General features: G+C 36.2%; 1 protein-coding gene across 9 annotated transcripts in view; it reads left to right on the top strand.

Moving 5' to 3' along the window:
* The window catches only part of AFTPH (aftiphilin), a 68,291-nt gene that overhangs the window by 6,662 nt on the left and 45,075 nt on the right, over nt 1-16,554 (top strand). The gene's annotated exons all lie outside the window — the stretch shown is intronic.

The following is a 16,554-nucleotide window of genomic DNA, read 5'->3' as shown; positions in this document are numbered from 1 at the left end:
GCTTCCTCTTTCTCTCTCCCCCTCCCTCGTGACAGGTGTAAACACTGACTGCTTCTCCCAGGCCCTAGGCCAGCCGCGACCAGAATGTGATGCTTCCTAGGGTCTCTGAAGCAAGCGGATTTTGAGTCCTCCAACAGGCAAAGGAGACGGCACCAAAGGTCCTTCATCCCTTCCTGAGAGGACCTTTTCTGCTCCCTTCTTGCACTCCTCAAGAAATAGTCTGCGTCCCCTCCCCAGACTGCGTGCGAAAAGTTGGACCATTATACTTTAAGTGTCCTGTTTGGCACGTGCTACGTCTTGCTTGGGCAGGGGACGGAGTATAGGGTGAACGGTGGTAGGATCCTTTCACCATTAGGAAAGTGCTGAGAATGACTAGGTTTTTCTCTTGTTGGTTAATTCAAGTTACAGCTTGGTTTCCCACTGAATCTTCTTTTGGGGCCGAGGGAAGGACTAACCCCTTCATGGAAATATTTTACTAGGGAGCAAATGAAACAAAATCAGTAGTTCCGTTTCAAAGTTCTCACTTTAGGAGAAGAAAAGTAAAACTTTACTTTTGAACTTTAATCTTCCCTTTCACCAGCTACGTTTTAGTTTTTTTGGTAGGATGGGAGGGAGAGACAGTCTAATCCTTGATGTTACATTTAATTGTTGCTTTCTGTTAACTTTTAGACATGGATATATGCTAAACTCTAAGGGAAACAACTGTTTCAACGCTATTGTGTTGGCATAATCTACACAGTTTCTCTACATTTTATATGCTTTGCCAACTTAAATATTGGCTTTTGTAGTACTCATTTTTAACTCTTTGCAGAAGTAGATGTGTTTAAACAAAGTATCTATGGTAGTCTTCTAAATTTTGTCCACGATGATATTTCACATGTATTAAAAAGCAGATCCTGTGTAAAACATCTAGGCAAGTAAATGTTACCTATTAAATGCTCATTAGATCGAATTCCTCTGTTTATGTATCATTATATTCATTAATCTTCAAGGCATAGACACCCTTTTCTAGATATCTATTAAAAGTATAGATATTCACATAATACGTAGGACATTAAATTTTAGTGTTTTCTGGTCTTTTGACCTAGAGACTGTTATAAAAATAATCCTATAATCAAAGCAAAGAAAATGTATCCACAGTTGCATTGATAAATTTTGCAGAATCCAATTGTCTACGAAAATCTTGTAATCTAGGTGAATCCTATTTTAAAACATCATTTTAAATTCTCATTTTTTTTCTACTTACAGTAAGTTAAAAACTTGTTCAGGAAAATAGTGAAATTTATCAAATAATGTTTTATTTTGTGTGAAATTCTAACGTGCCTCCCTTAACAATCTAAGAAGTCTTTGAATAGCATCTCATTGAGGGATTACCCCTTCTCTCCCAAGCCTACCCCCAAAAACTCATAAAAGGAGGACATTAAATTTTTAGGCATTTTTAAACAGTCATACATTATTTAAACCAAACGTTGATATTCTTATTTAATTTTACCTACAATTTGTAAGTTAAAAAATACCCTTTTCTCTCTATGCTTAGCACTTTCAATTCCTCTTCAAGTAGGCTAGTGAACCTTTCCAGCCTGAAATTTATAAGTATTTCTGGTTTCTACACAATTTTGGAACTATCTGGTGTTATGTGGAGTATATATACATTTCACTTTGGTAATTAATCTTTTCTCAATCAGTATATATATACACGCATACATACATGTACACACACAGTCACAGGTTCTTTTGCAACTTTATATGATAGTTACTAACACTGGTATACACTACTTCCTGTGAGCAAGATACTTTTCTTTTTTTTTTTTTTTTTGGCTGTGCCATGCGGCTTGCGGGATCTTAGTTCCCTGGCCAAGGATTGAACCCAAGCCCTCGGCATTGAAAGTTCAGAGTCCTAACCACTGCATCGCCAGGGAATTCCCAGCAAGATACTTTTCTAAGTGATTTATATGCAATATATTAACTCATTTAGTCCTCACAACAACCCTGTAAGCTAGGAGGTGGTATCCCCACTTTTCAGAAAGGAAACTTAGGCACAGAGATGTTAAGTAACTTGCCTGAGGTCAAACAGCTGGTGACAGAGCCAAGATATGACAGTTTTATTTTTCATATTTATATACTCTTTATGTAGTTTTTAAAACATGCCAATACGATATATTTTATGGGAATCGTATAATATGTAGCAAAAGTATGAAAACATGCATTGGAATGATAAATTCCAAATCAGTTAAAGTTACCTCTGGAGAACTGGAGAGGAATAAGGGATCTAGGAAGAGTCCATGGTTTTTCAGCCATAACTGTACTGTCTTTAAAATAAATCTGAAGCAGATTTGGTAAAGATTAAGATATAACACAGCCAGGTGGTGTGCACTTGATCATTCACTGTATGTATTTTTCTAAACTTTGTTGTATGCTTGAAATCATAATAAAATACAAAGTTCAGGTTTTTCATTTAAAAACAAAGGATCACTCTCATCTTTCAGCAGTGTATATTTAAAAAGAGGACAGGAAGGAGTTAGTGTTATTTTGTGTTGATTTCCTTTTAAAATACAAGGAGCTTTTAATTTGAAAACATTTGAATTAAGAATTGTTGCCCTCCCAAGGGTCCTCTGCAGTAACTTCCCTTGCCTGGGCTCTTCTCTAATTGCTGCCAACCATCTCAACAGCCCTGTATCACACTTCTAATTTCTATTTCTGGCCTTAGCCTAGGGTAGGACTTATAGGTGTCAATTAGATGTATTCCCTGGGAAAGAGAAAAGGAAGACACTATATGTGGGGAAGAAGCAGGGAAGTAAGGAGTTTGGGAAAAGTGAAAAAAGAGGAAAAATAGGAGATTTAAGACTCCATCCTTATCATTCCTCAGTCACCACCACCCCTATTCCAAATAACTAACTTAAAGGTTGTCTGTATGCTCAAAGCTTAATTTACAAGCACTATTTTGGTGAGTAGTTTCCAGAGGGAAATTAAGTAGTAAATTAGAATAAATTCACTGCATGTTCTATTTATGTAAATATTTACAATATGCCACGAACCATTTCAATTAAATATCTACTAACATCATGGTGTTTTCTTCCTTTCATTCATACAGCAGATACCTATTGAGCACTCACTATATGTCAGGCCCTGTTCTAGGTGCTAGGGTCACTGAAATGATCAAATTAAAAAAAAAAAAATAGCCCTTATAGAGCTTCACTTTCTTGGCATTTGTATATGTGTGTGCACATGCATGTTTGTGTATGTGTATTGGAATCAGAGATTTAGAGTGTGAGAGGGCAGTGTTGTAGGGCTTCGTAGAAATTCTAATGTCTTTGGTTTTTTACTGTGTGAGATGGGAAGCTATTGCAGGGTTTTTGAGTAGAGATGTGACATAATCTGTCTTTTAAAAGGATCTGTCTGGCTGTACAGACAGATCTTACTGCTGTACAGTAAGTAGATTATAGGAGTGCAAGAGTGGAAGCAGGAAGATTTCATTAGGAGTTGGTGACTAATACAGCTAAATGATCATTTTGTAATGAATACAAATGTCAAATCTGTATGTAGTACCCCTGAAACTAACAATATTGTACATAAACTGTATTTCAATAAATAAATAATACATCAAAAGTTAAAAATAAATAGATGATAGTAGTGGCTTGAACCAAGATGGTAGCAATAGAGATGATGAGAAGTGGTAGGACAGTTACTAGAATTGGAACCTCTAAGATTTTCCCCATTGCTAAACTCAAAAAACTCAGAGGTACATACTCCCTTCTGAAAAGTCAAGGCCCACACAGCCTACTTTCCCAGCATACTGCCTACTCGCTTCATATATCCTACATTCCAGCCAAACTCTGTGATGTGACTTCCTGCTCTTTGACAGTTGCCCCATGCTTTATCTTTAGTGCCTGCCGTTTCCTCTGTTAATTAAAATCCTTCGCATTTCAAATTCTCTTTCATGAAGTTTTTTTTTTTCTCATTTTCACCACTCTTTCCAGTCAAGTGAGATCTTTTTCTTAGAATCTTTAAAACCACATTTTACTTTATTTGGTGTTTATATTCTGCCTTGTATTAATTACTTTTACTGTCTTCCTGTATTGGTCCTCATAATTAATTATAAGTTTCTTTAAGTTGTGGCTCCATTACTCAGTCCTACCCCTTATAGAACCTGTCGTATGTAGCAGATGCTCAGTAAGGTGCGTGTGTGTGTGTGTGTGTGTGTGTGTGTGTGTGTGTGTGTGTGTGTGTGTGTATAGTTTAATTTTTTAAGTCTTATTACAGAAGCATACAGAAGCATCGTAGAAAATAGTCAATCAAAAAAAAAATTACATTCCCATTACCCAGGAATCCCACTGCAAACAGTTCAGTGCATATCTTTCCACACATATATTTATGTATGTGTACTTTTTACCAGAATGAAATTTTATCATACAGACTGTTTTGTAGGTTGTTTTGATTTAGTCAGTTAGACTCCCTTACCACTTCAAGAAATTTTCATCTAAACTAATATTCAAGGCCATATTCAAATTCTTCCCCAGTTGACTCAAAAATATCCCTTTACAGCTGACTTGGCCAAATCAGCATTCACTCCATATTCTTCTGGTTATTAAAATTATGAAAGGGTAATACACTTTTACTATAGAAAATTTGGAAAATGTGGAAAGTGTAAAGAAAACTGGTATGCCTCTTAGTGGCAAATATCCATCTGTTTTAACACTTGGGACAGAGTAGCACTCAATAAATATATATATTTAAAGGAATAATAGAAAAATATGTCATTAGTCATCACACTACAAAAAGATAACTGAACATTTTGGTTTACATTTAGTTTTGTTTTTTTCCCTATGGATATACGAGTTTCATACACACATACATATATGAATGAATCATATTGCATCTCGGTGAACAAGTTTGTAGGTAATTTGGTTATTTCCATAGGACTGAGTCTTAGAAGTGGAGTTACTAAATCAAAGGGAAAGCCAATTGCTTTCTAAGAGGTTGTAATAAAATCACTCCTACTAGCAATAGTCGGGAGCACCCATCTTCCTGTAATCTGCTCAGATGGTCAATAAATACGCAGTTTTAAAATTGTTTACCTGAATTTTTATTTTGAATTTAGGCTTTTCAGCAGCGTGGAATGTTTGCATAATTTAAAATTTTTTGAAGGGTTTAAACGTGAGACATGTCCTTGTTGATAGAGGTTAAAATTGTTTAATGTCATGCTCTTTTAAAAATAGCTCTGATTCTGTTAGCAAGCTATTTAAGTACAAGAAATAGGATATTATTTTCTAGAGCTATGTTGTGCAATACGGAAGCCAGTGGCCACATGTGCCACTTGAAATAAAGCTAGTCCAAAGTAAGGTGTGCATTAAGTATAAAATACACACCAGATTTCAAAAACTAATGTAAAATATAGATTTCACATTGATTACATGTTAAAATAATAATATTTTGATACTTTGGGTTAAGTAACGTATATTAAATTAATTTCACCTCCTTTTTAATTGGCTACTGGGAAATTTTAAATTGTATATGTGGCTTTATTGTATTTTGATTGGACAGTGCTACTCTAGAGTATGACATTTTTACCTATGGAAAAGAAATGCAAGATAACTTCATTGTTCTAGAAAGTAGTTAATAGTTTTCTTAAAATTACTTCCTACATTTAAGCCTGTCAGTGTGTTTTTCCCAGTATACTCAGTTTGCTCATTTTTCAAATTATGTTTTTTATTACAAACTATAACTTATTGCAGTTCTTATGCTCTGAAGGAAATATGTGTAGTAGGAATTGGGGGAGGGTGTTAGGAAACTTACTTGAGGAATTGATACTTCTTCTAAGAATTGAAGCATGTGTGGGCATGTTTTATGCAATAGGATTGTAGGTGCAAAGGCCTTGTGGCACAAAAGAATGTTATTGTCTGACTTTCAAAAACTGAAAGAAGGCCTAGTTTAGAGCATTGAGAACAATAGGGGAAGGGAGAAGGAATCTGTGATGGAGAGATGGGAATGGCTTAGACTTTATTAAAGATTTTTAAAAAATCTTTATCACAAGCAGGGGATTGATGTGAACAGATTGGCTTTTTTTTTAAGTTTATTTGTTGTGATTGTTTATGAGATATTTCTATATATATATATATTTACATTTATTTTATTTATTTATTTTTGGCTGCATTGGGTCTTCATTGCTGTGCTCGGGCTTTCTCTAGTTGCAGTGAGCCCCGGGGGCTACTCTTCATTGCAGTGCACGGGCCCTTCATTGCGGTGGCTTCTCTTGTTGCGGAGCACAGGCTCTAGGCGCGCAGGCTTCAGTAGTTGTGGCGCGTGGGCCAGTAGTTGTGGCTTGCGGGCTCTAGAGCACAGGCTCAGTAGTTGTGGCACACGGGCTTAGTTGCTCCACGGCATGTGGGATCTCAAACCCGTGTCCCCTGCAATGGCAGGCAGATTCTTAACCACTGCGCCACCAGGGAAGCCCAGATTGACTTTTTAAAAGATTACTTGGGTTGGGCATGATTGAATACTAATCAGGGAGACTAGTTTAGATAATGGAAGCTTACACCAGAATGGAGTCAGGGGAGTTGGAAGGAGGTACAGGTATTCCAAAGTTGAGAGATTCATGAGATAAAAATAATTCTTTAGAGATAGTGGAGGGTGGGGAGCTTTGTCAAGAATGGCTCTGAAGTTTCTGGCTTAGTGACTGGGTGGGTAGTGGGGTCATCAGCCCAGGGTTAGAGAGCTCTGGATGAGGACCAAGTTTGAGGAAGAAAAGCTTGGGTTCTGTTCTTCTTAAGCCCAGTTCCAGGTCTTTGAGGACCTCAAGTGGAGAGAACTGTAGAGAATTGGCTTGGCTGGACTGGGTTTCAGGTTTGAGGGCTGGGCTGCAGGGAAAAATCTGGGAGTTCTAGAATGTACTAATTAAACCTTAGGTGGATGAGATTGTTTGAGGGAGAGTTGAGTAAGAACAGAGCCTAGATGAAACCTGGAAGAACTTATGGCACTAATTTGAGTATGTTCAGTACTTACAAGAAAATATCAGTTTGTTTTGAATCCTACTTGTAAAAGTGAAAGTAAGGAGTAAGTTGGATCAAATAAGTTAAATACTTCTGTTTGACTTATATGTATTTGAGTAGATAATCTAAGACAATTCTTATTTGATTATTTGGAAACATACCTTTTTCCTGCAATAGAAAACAAACTGGGCTTCCCTAACATCAAACACGCTGGGAATATTTATGAATAAGTATTGGTATTTTTGCTATATTAGTAGATCTAAGGAAAAATTATGTAATTATCTCCATAAATACTGAAAAGTCACTTTAAAAACCCATTTTCTGATTTTTTTTAAACAAAGCAACTTAAAATAAGAATTACTAGAAAATTCTGTAATATGATAAAACATATATACCTCAAACCAAAAATCAGTACCTTAGTTCAGTATCCTAATTAAGGGGAAATACTAGATGCCTGCTATCACCACTACTACTAAATCTGGTATTGGAGGCATTAGCCAACACAATCAATAAGGAAAAAGAGACATAAGAATTGGAAAGGAAAAGGTCAAACTACCCCAATTTGCTTATGATGTGATGGTATACTGTACAAGTAACAAGAGCTTTCAATTTTATAAACAGTACTCAGCAGTTAGAAAATAAGACATGAGCAGAAGAAAAAAAAAGGTAAAGTACCTAACAATAAACTTAATAATGTAAAAACCCTACATTGCTGTTTCAGTTTTATTAACAATTCTGTGTTTAGGTAATAGAAGTCATTCTAAGTCATATCTTCTTATTCTTTAAATGCTGACTTCCAATGATACTTTTCAAAGTAAGACTTCTAGGAGTAGGATCTTTAATATTTGTATACATCTTAATGAGACCACAGTTTTTTAAATGGATGAAGTGAATAACATTTCTGCCTCACCCACCCTCCCAAGTGGACATTTTTGTTGTTGTTTTCTTCTTGGTCATTGCTTATGTTTTGTAGTATTTTCTGTTTTGCTGTGGTTTATCATCTCTCATAATAATTGTTTATTGTGAGCATGCAGAAATGTTGACCTGGAGTATTTGCAGATAAAACACGTCTGCTGTAGCAACACTCAAAATCTGAAGCATTGATTAATTTTCTCTCTTAAAGCTTTCATTTTTAGTAGCTATTTATAAAAAGTAATGAACCTATCATTAAGAAATAATTTAACTCTCTCTCTCTCTTTTTTTTTTTTTTTTGGCCATGCTACACAGTTTGTGGGAATCTCAGTTCTCCCCCCAGGGATCTAACCCGGGTCATGGCAGCGACAGCCCAGAATCCTAACTACTAGGCCACCAGGGAACTCCCTAACTCTTTTTACATTGAATATTTTTAATAGCATCTTTGTTCCTTAAAAAAAAAAATTATACAAGAGATTCAGGTATCAAATTCAAATTTTCTCTTAGCTAAAACCAAACAGAATGTTTGACTATTCATTACTTTTTACTTGTAGTTAAATCATGATTTCTTCTTACTCCTTTCCATATTTCAGACTCATTCCTCTATATCATAATGAGCCAGCAGATGATAGCATTCTGTCTCATTAAGTTTCAGAAGTTTACTTGAAGCACAGTACAAGTGTTACACCTGAATAAAATGTACAGATTTTTATCAGGTAACCAGTGACCTTGGTTTCTGGAGGTGGAGAAAAGTTTCTGTTGTTGCTGCTATTCACATATTCATTTCTTAGTGTTCAGCTGCAAGTGAAACTGTGATTAATTTTTTAAATGTGGGTTTTTTTTTCCCAAGAATTCTATAACATTTAAATTATATAGATAATTATAAATGTTTCAAGGATTAGTGCAGTAATTTAAATTTGATCCTTTAAGGAACTTTTCCAATATTCATTTTTAAGAAAAGTACTAATTTATCGTGAACTCCTTGTTTTTGAAATCTTAAGAGAGTTAAATTTTGTAGTGATATTCTCATGTATGTGTACTGACAGAACTTTAAGAAATATTTGTACAATCAAATCACTGTAAGTAAGGGAAAACTTTTTTTATAAGAAAAAGTACTATTTCATTGATTTACCTATATTAATGAGTTCAGCAGTGAAGTTTAGAGATGTTTATGTTATCCCCAGAGTTATGAAGTCCAGTAATATTTATATTCTCTGGAAGCTTAACACAGTGGTTCTTAACCTTCGCTAACCATCAGAATTATCTTTGAAACTTTTTTTTTAAATACAGATATTCAGGCCCACCTATTCTATTAAAAAAATACTTAATACAAAGCTAAGATTGAGACGCATTGGTTTATAGCCTACTAGAGGAGAAAAACATGGAAATAAATTTGATTCACTTTGTTAAATGTAATAAAAGAGATAGATATAAAGAAGAATTAATTCAGACATGCAACCTGACATAATGAAAAGAACACTGATTTTTTTAATGTTAGAATCCTGCTGCATAACTCTTTGTGGGACCTTGAGCAGATTTTTTGACCTCTCTGAGCCTGTTCCTTTTTCTAAAAATGGATGTTTGAGATTAAATTGGATAGTGTACGAGTAAGTACCTTGCACAGTTCCTATCACATAATAACTTGATAAATATTGGTGATATCACTTCACAGAAAAACTCTATGCCTGAATAGGGTTTTGAAGGCTTAGTAAATGGGTTTTCTGGACAGATAAGAATAGTAAATTAGAAGAAGTGGCGTATGTGACAGCCTAGAGGTAACATAGTGCCAGTGGAGAACCCAGGGGGTAGTGTTGTCTGGCTGGAGGGAAGAGGGAGTGTCTTGGCTATATGGCTAAGATAAGGAGTTTCAAGTGGACTACAGGAATCCTGGCCAAAAATAAGGAGGCCCTGAAATACGATATTGGTCGTGGGATATTAAATACAGTAAGAGTTGTTAAGGACTTAATTTGTGGTTCATTTAATTTGAGGGAGGGAGATGGCAAAGAGGGAGCAGTCAGAGGTAACACTCAGATTTCCGGACTTAGAGCTCAGAATGTTATAAGAACGAGTGGTTTCTGTTTGTTCTTTGAGTAGAGGTTGACTTCAGTTTTGGAATTGGAGGATATGAGTTGTACTTGGGACATCCAGGTAGAGAGATTCAGAAAGGCAGTTGGGTAGGCAGAGGTTGGGCAGCCACAGATAGATAGAGGTTTGGCCATAGTGAACATACAATATCAAACAAAATGGGGAAGAGATCTCTCAGGGATAAGAATATGAGGAAGCCAAGGCCTGGGGAACATGGACATTTATGAGGCAAGCAGAAGAAGCAGATACACTGAAGGAGGAGAAAGAAAGGATATGATAGGTAGGAGGAGAATCAAGAGAGAATGCCTCTTCAGAAAGGCTTTTTCATTTAAAAATGTGTTTTAGACACCTTTCCCTATTAGCAGTATAGCTTTATCTTTTTAAAAAATGGTTACAGTTTCTATTTACCCTAATTCCTTATTGATAGATATTTAAGTCGTTTTCAGTTGCTTCTTTAAAAACAAACAATGCTTCTTTAAAAACAAACAATGCAGGAATTAACATTTTGTGGAAATATCTTTGCATACTTATATGAATGCATCTGTGGAATACATTCTTGCAGATGAAATTGCTTAGTCAAAAGAATATGCATTATAAAATTTCTGATATATTACTAAATTGCCTGGAATATGTGAACCAATATATACTCCCACCAGTAGTATCTTTAATTTTATCTTTATAGTGGCTTGCTTCCTAGATTGAGGGTAGTATGAATTTGAAAAATAAATAATATTTTTTATTTATTACTTTTATGTAAAATTCTTTAAAGAGAAAGGGAATACTTTGATTTTATCAAATTACTTGGTTCATTCAAATAACATAATTTAAGAATGCATTTTGTCCTTGAATGCACCAGATCAAGGAGTTCTTTGTTTTAAAAGAAGCTCTGTTTCCTCTTCTTATATGCTGGAAGCAATAATTGGATTTAGAGGAAGTGAATCAGAAGGAAGGAGAATGATAATATTATTGTGAGGTGAATTAAACTTGAACAGAATTAATGGATGCAAACAGTTCTTGTCATTGTTGTAGACATAATGACATAACCAACACAAATTCTGTGCTAAGATTTTAGACAGAAATATTTTGATTTTTTTTTTCTTCTTATATAGACTTTAAGCAATGGCCCCAAGACTGGAAAATGAGTTATTCTTATAAATCTGATCATAGGAGAGTCAGTGCCTTAGAAAATACCCAGAAATACTGCAGAAGTTTTAAGTTGCCCTAAATTGTACTGCTTACATAATTTAAAGGTAAAAACTATGGACAAATTTCACAGTTTGTTTTTATTTTGTTTAATTACCTGACATTGTTCACAGTACCAGTATGGAACTACCCACTGCCTTTTCCTAACTTCAGTGATACAAACAATATTAGGGGGAAATTAAGGTTAATTTTGGTCATTTTCTCTAAACTCCTTAGTATCCTTTTTGTCAGACTTTTTTTTTTTTTTTTTTTTTTTTACACTTTGGGTTATGACCTCTTTCTGGTTTGTAAAATTCGCTATAGGGGATCATGACCAGCTTTTAAGAAAAAATGCAATAGAACTAAAAATATCAAGAGTACACAGAGTAACAGTAAATACTGAAACTTTTTTTTTTTTTTAATTTATTTATGGCTGTGTTGGGTCTTCTGTTTCTGTGCAAGGGCTTTCTCTAGTTGCGGCAAGCGGGGGCCACTCTTCATCGCGGTGCGCGGGCCTCTCACTATCGCGGCCTCTCTTGTTGCGGAGCACAGGCTCCAGACGCGCAGGCTCAGTAACTGTGGCTCACGGGCCTAGTTGCTCCGCGGCATGTGGGATCTTCCCAGACCAGGGCTCGAACCTGTGTCCCCTGCATTGGCAGGCAGATTCTCAACCACTGTGCCACCAGGGAAGCCCCTTTTTTTTAATGTATATATTTCTACTGTGAGTTACAGAGGGGAAATTTTTGAAAAATTCTGCTTTATACAATAGGCTAATTCTCAAGTCATTTGTAACCAAAGGTATAATAGTACATTGTAAATAATAAATGTCTGTTTTTTGTTTTTTGTTTTTTTTCCTTTTTACCCTTTAGTCTTTCTACCTCTTAGGAGAAAGTAAAACTTTAAACCAAGCAATAACACCATTAAAAGGTCAACTAGCTAGAAATTTGTTTGTAATGGGAATTCCTTCCATAGTTTCCATGAAGTTATCAGTACAGGTAGATCCACTTGTGGTAGTACCTGTATATCACACACACACACACACAAGACACACACACACTCATGAGCACTGTTTTGGAATGTGTTTACATTTGATTTTTCAGATATACAAAGCTTTTGTTTTATGATAATTTACCCCAAGAATGCCATTTATGTTATTGTCTGTGGATAATTTATGACTATTTCTAAGCCTGGTTCATTGTCTGGTTTCCTTCTGTTACCTCATGTGTCTCTGGGTCATCTTCTCAATTGATGGGTGGTCAGGGAACAAATTAAAGTAAAACTAATAGTACTTGGGAAAGACATCATTTGTGAGGTAAATCTTCTGTTACATAGGTCATAGTTTAAGGCCAAATTTGTGAGTTTTAGATTATCTAGGACATTGCTTTCTTTCTCATTAGCTCAGATAATTGAATTCTAACTGCATTTGGTTGCAGTTTTATAACTTTAGCTAGATGCTTTTTCCTCCAAAAGGTGAGTTGCTCTCATGGTGGGTGTTATGATACAGAGAGTAACACTGTCAGGAGAAGGGCAGCTGCCAAGAGCTTCACAAGGTGTACAGATTTTAGTTACAGACTAAAATGATGTCTTTAGTTTTGAAAGCCCACAAAGTATGGTTTTGGGGTTGGTTGGTTTGTTTTTCCCAGAATACCCTGGGCCCTTGAGGTTTAACTTACCAGTCTTGACCAGAATGCTAATTTAAAACTTTACAGCAAGAAATTTCTTTCAAAGTATGTCAGCTGTTCATGTCAGCTGATAGCAAAATCTGTGGGAAGATTTACATGGAGTACTGAAGAAAGTTGCTGGGAGCAGAGAACAAGAGCAAGGGAAATTAGTTGACTGCCCAGAGTAGTATCACGCTCTGGTGACACCGGGTGACACCGGCTGACACCTCCACTTAGGCGGAGAAACGGCCTCAGATTGAAGCAGGTATTTATGTTATTTGGTCTATTAAAAGCACACGAACAAATTTTTGTCCTTTGGCTGTTTTTTTTCCCATAGCTGCATGTGAGTACTGTTCCTCTCCACACATTCTTTCCTCAGACAGATTGCAGCAAAATGATTGGATTTGTTTTCTTTCACATGTGTCATATTTCAGACCAGCCTCTCTCAAATCACACTTACTTACCTTGATTGAACTTAGGTATTTCCTAACTTCTTTGGGTGAGCACAAGGAGACCAGAGCTAGGGTTATAAGAAATCCAGCGGGGGCATGGAGGAGGTGGCAGCTCAAGAGGGTCAGTGGACCAAATGCCCCAGCAAGAACAAAAGTAGTGTATGCAGTTCCTACTGTGAGCCAGGCCCCGAGGACGCAGTGGTCAACAAAAGAGGCCTGTGCCTGCACAACCTTTCTAGTCTTTTGAGCTCAAGTAAAGTACCTCTTGGAAGAGCAGTTTCAGTGGAGTGGTAGGGTGAAGCCACATTGTGCTGGGCTGAGGAGTGAGTATAGGAGGTTAGGAAGTAGAGATAGCGAATAAATAAGGCCCTTTCAAGAAGCTTGGTGGTGAGGAGGAGGAGGTGAGCTAAAAGGGCACAGAAGGGAGGGGTTTGTTTTGTTTTGCTCTGATTTGTTTGAGGATGAAAGATTCTTGAACATTGACAGGCTGATGAGAAAGCATCAATAGTAATAGAGAAATTCAAAAGAGGCCCCTGAGCAAGCAGTTGAGAAAGAAAACAGAAGGTCCAGGGATTATCTGTAGACAATACTGTGAATGTAAGCAAGATTTTAGTGAAGGGGCATGAAATTGAAGTAGTTTCTGCTTTTAGATTCTATTTTCAATGTAAAGTTTCAGGGATATTAGGGTGGAAATTTAGCGTGGCTAATTTATTCTGCAGCTATGTAAGAGCAGAGGGTAAAAAGGGGAAAAAATGGTTTTCTGAGGGCTAATGCATCTGCCCTCATTGCTGCTTCTGTTTCATGGCCTTTTTATCAACAGTTATCCAGTGTCATTTATTCAATTTCAAGTTGAAGTACCTTCTGGGAAAAATAGCTAGTAAACTCTCAAATATGGTCAGTTGATACTACAAGTTAAAGGTAAAACAGTTTCTAATGTTTTTATTTATCTTCAATTTTTACTGTGAAACTGTACAAATAAGTAAAATACCTTATGGATTTGCATAGAAGGTTAAAATATACAATGAAAGAAAAGCTCTTTCTTAGGAATTTTTGAAAACCAGATTCTGTAAAGTAATAACTTTTATTGCTGTTTAGCAACATTCATTGAAGAGTGAATATATATTGCTGCTCACATTGTCATTTACCTTATATATAGTATATTGGTACTTTTGTGACTCATCCTTATATTGAAACCAGGGAAGACAGATAATTTGGTTGTCACTTTTGGCAGTCTGGCCTTTTGAGGGTGGTCGACTTAGGTATAAAGATATTTTGCTGTTTATTTTCATTGTTTACCACATTTTTACCACTATGTACATTAATATTGAAACAAATTCACTTCTTGGCATTTTTGTTGGTTATACTTTTTTTTTTTTTAGGTGGGGGCTGCATTGGGTCTTCGTTGCCGAGAGCAGGGGCTACTCTTCATTGTGGTGCACGGGCTTCTCATTGCAGTGGCTTCTCTTGTTGCGGAGCACGGGCTCTAGGCGCGGGCTTCAGCAGTTGTGGCTCGCGGGCTCTAGAGTGCAGGCTCAGTAGTTGTGGCACACAGGCTTCGTTGCTCCGCAGCATGTGGGATCTTCCCGGACCCGGGTTCGAACCCGTGTCCCCTTCATTGCAGGAGGATTCTTAACCACTGCACCACCAGGAAAGCCTGGGTATACTTTCTTCATCTTAGCTCGTAAGCATCTTTTTTTCTCCCAAATTGTTGTGGAAGTTTCAGAAAACTTTTAGGGAAGATTCTTGTAATTCTAATATTTGATGTCAATTATTTCTGCGATAGGACATTCTTCAAATATTTTATTAGCTTGTGACTGACTCACCGCTTACTAGTTATACTACCGTGAGGGATTATTTAACCTCTTTAAGCTTTTATTTCTTCATCTGTAAAATGAAGATAATCATTCCTACCTCATACTATAGTGTGAGGAATAAATGAGATAATTCACCAGTGCTTTTCACATAGTATTGACACATAGTTAGCGCCCAACAAATATTAATATTGTTATTGATGGAAGCAGAGAATGAACGTATGTAGAATATACTATTTATTTAAAAGATATTTTAAATAATATTGCATATTATTGATACAGTTGATGTCAGTGGTATCTTGGGTTTTTGTTTTTAAATTGGCAAGTTCTAAGGAATTCTGAAATCTCTGAAAAATGCTCAGCTTTGAGATTGTGGGAGTGTGATTAAGTAGCCTTAAAGTTTGCAGCCTATGTTGATGGGAGGATGATAGTCCTAAAAACAAACAAACAACACCATCTTTCTCAGTTCTTTACTAAAAAGCTTTTATTTTTAGGGGCTCTCTTTGTTTTCTTAGCCGTGATTGAGCTAATATGCTGAGGACAAACCACTCAAAAAGAGAAAAAATATTATCCTTTTCGTAGATTCTGAATATTAGAGGCATGAAAACTTTTGTGACATCATATTCCAGTCATCTCTAGATGTATTGAAAACCAAAAAGTTAACTAAATTTAAATCTTCATATGGCTCAGAAGAAGGGCTTTTCCTTTTGTTTCTTTATGACAAGACAACTCTTAAGCAGGAATATGGGCAGGGCAGATTCATTTACAGTGCATTTTGATAGTGATAGTATCTTAAAACTCCCATGAGGATTTTACAGTAAAGATTTGAATAATTTCAACTACTGCAATAGCAGGCAACATTTGTAATGCAAATTGATGTTGTTAATTGCTTATGTAATATTTTCATTCATTTTTCTAAAGAAAATACAAATTTTTTTTCACTCACCCAAATGATTTAACAAATGATTAATTATAAACCTCAAACATATTGTGGTAAAAAGGTAGTGATTTTGTGTATGTGTGTGTCTGTGTGTGTGTTTCATTAAATAAGGCTTGTTAGTGTGGTTTATACTACTTAAGTCAGTAGCATAACTTCAGATACAATTGTTTGTCTTTCTTTTCCCTTTTCTTACCACTAACCTTTCTGCCTGTGTTCTTCACCACCACCACCCACTTCTGTCCCAGTCCCTGTAAAAATAAGTTTGGAGCGAAGGGTCCTTGGTAAAGCTGGATTGTATCATCTAGAAGTACTATCTGGCCTTGAAAGTTGATGTACAAGTTGATAAAGCTGGGCTGATGTCCTGTAAAAGATGGGAATTTCTCTGTGGTGGGTTTTTAGCTTCTCTGGAAGGAACTCTCAATGTTTGATTCTGGGAGATTCCTAGAGGGCCTCTTAGAGACCCCACCACTATCACCAAATGTGAGCCCAAGGATCTTTGGGGTAGTTAACACTTTGTGTGGATGA

This window comes from Balaenoptera borealis (assembly GCF_965194805.1).
Source record: "Balaenoptera borealis genome assembly, chromosome: 15".
NCBI classification, from domain to species: domain Eukaryota; kingdom Metazoa; phylum Chordata; class Mammalia; order Artiodactyla; family Balaenopteridae; genus Balaenoptera; species Balaenoptera borealis.
Note: the sequence above shows the minus strand (reverse complement) of the source record. Positions and strands in the feature narration are given on the sequence as shown.